This window comes from Panthera leo, chromosome A1, assembly GCF_018350215.1.
Source record: "Panthera leo isolate Ple1 chromosome A1, P.leo_Ple1_pat1.1, whole genome shotgun sequence".
Classification (NCBI taxonomy): domain Eukaryota; kingdom Metazoa; phylum Chordata; class Mammalia; order Carnivora; family Felidae; genus Panthera; species Panthera leo.
In genome coordinates this window covers 159,796,840-159,803,678 of record NC_056679.1, presented here as the reverse complement: position 1 = coordinate 159,803,678, position 6,839 = coordinate 159,796,840, and the positions used below count along the sequence as shown (strand labels likewise).

Here is a 6,839-nt window from a genome sequence, read left to right as displayed (position 1 = left end):
GCAACCAGGGTCTATCAACCATTCTGGTACTTCTTTCTCTTTCTCTCCTTCCCGTTTATTACTCTTGGGCAGCCAAGATTCATCCAATATGAAAATTATTTACAGCAACAGGAAATACTCTTACCTTATTAAAACTATTTATATGTGGTGTTCATGAGGGTAAGCTGTAAGGAAGGATATAATAAAGCCTCTGTTTAAATGGTGTCATCATAAGAGTAAGACAAGTGAATAGGGTTAGAAATGAAACTCCTAGGTCCCGCTACGTGTACCACTATCAGAATGTGGCAGGTAGTCAAAAAAATTTTAATCTGAATAAAGCTTTAAAAAGCTCAGACTTATAGGTACCTAATTAGTGATCAGAATTTCTCTATCAGATGTGTGCAGGGGGAAAACTTGATGGTATGGTAGTCAGTAGATGATTTGTGTCTTTCCCTAAAGGGGTACTAGCTCACCTTTTGTAGGTTCATGCCTTCATTCTTTTGTCTAATGGAGCCATAATATCTTCCTTGGTTTTCCTGTTCTGCAAGAAAAGGATAACTTTAATTTTGTAGTGCCAGGGTTCAGTAAATACTCTGTGCCCAGATAATAGATTTATATTAAATGGATCATTTGAAGCTTGATTTTACAAATGCGGTCCCACCAGCACCATGTTTAACCTGAATAAACTAAATGTGACACCTAATATTTTTGTCTGCACATGGTAAGAAATGTAAGCAATAAGTGTTTGTTGATATTGCCTGAACTAAAATGGACACAATATATAGATTTAAAAAAACCCAAACCTTATTTGTCTTTCTACTTATTTACCACTATTTGGATAACTAGATACCAGAGTAGGTGACCAATGAACGGCATTAGCCACATGAAGAGGTTAGATACTAATTGCTTTAGGATTTTTCCGCCTGTTGGGAGACAGGATCCCACAGTAATATGGCGGTATGATCCCATTTTACAGATGGAGGTAAATATATGTGTATATATATATATATATATATATATATATATATATATTTATACATATATTTATATATATATTTATATATATTTATATGTATTTATATATATGTATATATATTTATATGTATTTATATATATTTATATATATTTATATGTATTTATATGTATTTATATATATTTATATATATTTATATATATATATGGAGACACTAGGTGACATATCTATGAGAAATGAGCTTAGTCAGAAATAGAAATTGATATAAAATATACACAGCAACAATGATTAACTCCTTTACCTTATTATTTGCCTAACTCCTTTGTTTGTAGTTCAGGAAGTGAAGTTTTGTTTATTTTTAAGGATTCCGGTTGGAGCCTATCAAAACTAACTGGCCCAAGGGCTCTAGGGTCTGTTAACAAATAGTAAAAATACATGCTCTGACTTGGTTAGAAATTGCTTAAAACATTAATCACACTCATATCATTTAACTAAGTTGTCTACCTCCCTGTTTTATTTCAATCTCCATTCAGTCGTCAATGAACAGAAAGCATCCTGTGGTACAGTTTCTTTTCTACTTGCCTGACTTCTCTTAATGCTTTGTTTTGTCTTTGAAAGATAAATGCAGAAATTTGCAATGATTTAAAGGAATAGAGAAACTTTCAGGCCAGATTCTATACTTTCCTGTGTGACCTAGAAAGAAGGCAAACCCATTAATGCAGGATTTGATTTTCTAGGAGAAGTACTGGACTTATCAAAGCAGATGTTTGTAAGCAGTCCATTTACTCATATAATAGGTAACTCTCCTCCCTCTGGACCCTCACACACAAATGGCAAGAATAGTTTAACTTTCTTACTTACAGTCAGATATGATCTATATTTCCTGATCATGCTCAGCATGGACTAATGGTTTCATCTGTCTACAGAGATGAAGATCATAGAAAGGGACAGACCCAACATACTATATTGAGTATTTACCATGTGACAGGTTGTATATTAGAACATTCTAAGCACATTATCATATCTTATCCTCCCAACAACCTATAGAAGTAAATACTATTCACATTTTATGGTGAGAGCTTGAAACATAAACAAGTTAATGATATGGTTAGTAAGTGGAGATGGTTGCTAAATTTGGACACAAAACAAAATTAGAAGCTTGGTGTAAAGAGGGCCCAGGAAGAAAGCAAAGGATACATATAACACCTGTGAGGAATAAAATCTGCTTCGAGTACTTTTGGGGAGTTCAGGCACTCCTTTTGCAGAATCAGATGAGTAGCACAGTTATCTATGTCCTTGTTCTTTTTACTAAATTCATCCCCCTCTCACAACAGGGGAAGTTTTTGTTCATTTAGAGTGCATGTTTTTAAAGCTATTGACCTAGAGTTGTCATCACACTCTTCCTACTTCAAATAGTCTGAGTATTAAGATAAATATATTCTCCATCACTTTACTGCTAACCAAACAGACCCTTCAAGCATAGGGGAAGAGCCAACTCATGAAAAATAATATATAATACTTGCCTCCTTTCTAAAATATACATGGATTGGAATATCACCACTCTGGAATAGAAGTAGACCATATAAGAAGGCAGGCATCTAGAAACATATATAAAAAAATGTAAAGAAGTACATTAAACACAATGGATAAGTAGAAAAAAGGCATAATAAGGCAGCTGGGTTCGGGAGAGGGAGAGCAGTGGAAAATCCCCCTTAGACATTTTTTTCAACACATGCTAGAAGAAAAGAAACTCAGCAGAAAGGGCTTCTCTTAATGTGGAGCTATTTCTCCATCCCAAGGCTGGTCTTCCTATTTCACGTTTCTCAGTGGTCAAGTTTCATGCTCTAATTCCTTAGTACTTCTAGGTTGTGTGGTCTGGCCTGCAGTGACTGTTTAGGAAGCCAACCTCTGCAGATTCAGTGTGGTGTTTCATGCAGAAGTGGAGAGGGTGACAGCAATAAGGGGCATGACTGGGCCACAGGGCCCTGCAGGCACAAAGATTCACCCAGAGCTCCAGCTAGCTTGAAGAACTTATCCATGGCACCAGTATAAGGCAGCTGCAGAGTGGTCCAGCCAGTGACTGTTATCTTTGGAAAGAATGAGATAATCAGACATTCTGAGAAGGCACAAAGGTTTGTGTCCAATAAGCAGGGCTGCCATAGTCTCCCTGAGGGTCATCTCCTTTCTAGCCAGCCAGAAGAGAGAACATAGAGGTGTGTATCTGGGACCTTTTCATGGGATAAAACCTCCAAGGCACACATCACTTCTGTTCACATTTTATTGATTACAACTCAGCCACATGGCCACATTTAATTGTAAGGGAAGCTAGGAAATGTAGTTCAGTTGTGCATCTAGAAAGAAGAGGGAAACATGGGTTTTGAGGGGCATCAACTGTATATTTTAAAAAGTGTAGCCTAGTGAAATTGAGTGCCTTGCCAAAAGTCACACAATTTAGAATCCAAGTTCTCCCTACAATGATATGCTTCTTACTTTTTGCCTCCAAAGCTATCTGCAAGTCTGTGGATATGAGCATTCATACTGTGTTCCAGACAGAAGGGTGGACACTTTGGTTTTGAAAGAAAAGCACAGCATTTAGAAGATACATTTAATAGGCCTAGCCATATCTCACCTCTTTTGATATTTTAAAAGAAAATCTGAAATTATGGGGAAATATTTAATTTCATGACATTAAAATTAAAGTTTAGCAAAAATTGGTTGTTTTAACTAATAAAAAAATTCTTGTTTGACATTTCTGTGAATCATTGAACCAAAAGAATCAAATCATGGCCCCTCTGTGAGACTAAAATGTAGGTAGATCATTTTTTTCCAATCTTTGAAGAACAACAAGGCATTCTGGTTTAGTAAATGTTAGACTAAGCCAAAATATGGGGCCACAAACAAATGTTATAAACAAAATATTTCAAGTACCATGTAACATAAAGTAAATAGGATAGAAAAGTAAATAGTTCAGAACATTGGCTAAATCTCAAAGTTGAGGCCATTGGATGATAAGTACTTCATGGTCTGAATCGATGGACTAGATATATCTTTGCAGCACACACTTAATATGCGATCATATAGATCTGTGAACATCACTCAACTCTAGTCTATATTAAAAAGGGCTAGAGGAGAAGTTGGGTGGTTCAGTCGGTTAAGCATCTGACTCTTGATTTTGGCTCAGGTCCTGATCTCATGGTTCATGAGTTTGGTCTGTGAGATTAAGCCCTGTGGCAGGCTCTGCACTATCAGTGGGATTCTCTTCTCTCTCTCTCTGCCCCTCCCCCACTCTCATGAGTGTGAGTTCTCTTCCTTCTCTCTCTCTCTTATCTCTCTCTCAAAATAAATAGAAGTAAACTTAAAAAAAGGGCTAGAAATGTATCAGCTGAGCTCTTTAAAGAGAATTTTTAGGAGTGGGGAGTACTGTGGCATTTTTTTCCCTCTCACTCATGGGAAGGAAAAGGATAGGAGAGGGTAGTTCCTTCCCACTTCCTCAAGGCAAGTGGGGGGAGGGGGACACAAAAGAACCATCCATTAAATCAAAGCTGTTTGCAACATGAGGAGACTTGTGCTCACCTCCTGTTCAGAAAATACTGAAGGCAGGAGTCAGGCTGGTGTGTTTCCTCGGCTGGTGAGGCAAGGATTGAGGGGCCAGCAGTTAGCTGTGCTCCGTAATTTGGTGAGAGTCAAACATTCAAGAGCCTTCCTAAAGGGCAAATGGGCACATGAAGAAGATAGACAGGCTTAAGTTTTCTCAGGACCCGTCCAATGGGGCTGAATGTTGGGGCAAGAGAAACACAGCAGAGGGTCCTGAGTCAGGGGAGTGTACTGGGCTATGGGAACTCCCCAGTGTACCTCATAGAGGTCATTGTTATCAGATCTTTATCCCTACCTCTTGGAAAACGTCCTTGGATTTCACATTCTGTTCTGCTAAGCTCTCATTTCCGGCAGCTCTCATCCATCTCTCTCTTTCCAGTTGCCTCTCTGCCTTGCTTCCACTGTCTGTGGAGCTGAAAGTAAAGGTAAAAATGTAAGAAGTCTTCCAGGTAATTCTGGTGCTATTTAATTGCAAAAAGCAGGTGATCTTCACACAGGCTTTCTAATTTTCTTTTACCAAGTTGATTAACCTTTTAGTGTGTTCTTGATTTTCCCCTTTTAGGATTCAGTTTTGCTAAGCATTTGCAGTGGGTTCAATTATTTTTGGTAAGTCACTACATGAGTCTTTCCTGCTTAATTTTAAGTGAGAGAAAACCAAATTGTAATTTAGGGAGTACTTTTGGCTTCTGGTGTGTTATGATCTATTGTGGGGAAAAGGGTTTCAAATCTAGAAGGACATTGTATATCCTCTGTGTTGTCATGCTTTCTCCTCGCCAGACCACATCCTTCAGATTGGGGGGGGAGGGTATTGGTGAGATTTTTAAAAATATATTTGGGACTTTTTTCTTCTCAGTGTTGCTTGGGGGAATAGGAGAAGGACATACATCATTCCCAAGGGCCTTCACTTTTTAAATATAATAGAGGACAATCATAAAGATTGACATTTTAATTAATTAATTAATTTTTATTTTTTTATTAAATTTTTTTTTAATGTTTATTTATTTCTGAGACAGAGAGAGACAGAGCATGAGTGGGGGAGGGGCAGAGAGAGAGGGAGACACAGAATCTGAAGCAGGCTCCAGGCTCTGAGATGTCAGCACAGAGCCCGACACGGGGCTCGAACTCACGGATCGTGAGATCATGACCTGAGCCGAAGTCAGACCCTTAACCGACTGAGCCACCCAGGCGCCCCAAGATTGACATTTTTAGATTTACAACAGCACTTGTAAACAATTGTTCCACATTTAATGATTGGGAAAAAGGCAAACTAAATCCAATAAAAATTCAATCATTTTCTTGTCTTTTTAAGAGTAGTAGATGTAAAAAGAACAATTTAAGTCTAAAATTATTTAACTTGATGAATTAATAACATAGTGAAGACTATGTAACATTAATTACAACATTAATTACAACATTACAACATTATTTACAACATTAATAAAGAATATTCTTGTGGCACCTGAGTAGCTCAGTTGGTTAAGTGTCCGATTTCGGCTCAGGTCATGATCTCACAATTTGTGAGTTTGAGCCCTGCGTCAGGCTCTGTGCTGACAGCTCAGAGCCTGGAGCCTGCTTCAGATTCTCTGTCTCCCTCTGTCTGTCTTTCCACCACTTGCACTCTGTCTCTTGCATTGTCTCAAAAATAAATAAACATTAAAAAAAATTAAAAAAAAAGAATATTCTTGTTGAATTCTGGTGAATATACCAGCTGAAAAACAAAACTAAACACCTTTCTTTCTTTTTGAAATGTTCTCTTTGGTAAAGAAAATCAGATATTTAAGATTTTCTCCCTCTTTAGTTCTTTTAATAATGTATCATGAAAGAATATAGAAATCGTATTGTACAGAGATTCTTTGTATACCTTGAAAATAAAAAAGAGATTTACATAAGTTTTTAGGAAGAATGCTAGGAAGATGCCTGAGAAGAACAAACAGGTTTTATCTGATTGTTAAACTCTCTATACTGTAATAGGCCACAGGATAGAGCCACTGAATTTTACAACTTTTGGAGGCACCAGTGACATCATAGTCCATATCAATGTCATCCCATGGAGTTGCATGGTATTGTGTGGTATGCAGTCTAAGCCACATGGCTGTAGGTGGAGGCCCTGCCTCTTTTTTATATTACCTTTAGAATAATAACAACAATAACAAAAACTTCTTCTAATGTCTAGTAAATTTTAGCTTATTCCCACTGAAGTATACTGAAGTCAAGTTAGGTAGGAAATCTCAAAAGACTGCATCTCAGATACAGCAAGGAGAGCTGTCCGGAGGGCTGGTTGGCTTGGAAAAAT

The 6,839-nt window shown here is 37.4% G+C and overlaps 1 long non-coding RNA gene across 1 annotated transcript; it reads right to left on the bottom strand.

Moving 5' to 3' along the window:
• Window positions 1-2,471: 2,471 nt before the first annotated feature.
• Window positions 2,472-6,497, bottom strand: LOC122223148. The gene is made up of 3 exons (XR_006204083.1): window positions 6,408-6,497; window positions 4,842-4,959; window positions 2,472-2,550 (listed from the first exon to the last, which is right to left on the bottom strand). It is a non-coding gene; the product is annotated as an uncharacterized LOC122223148 (long non-coding RNA).
• Window positions 6,498-6,839: the final 342 nt, after the last annotated feature.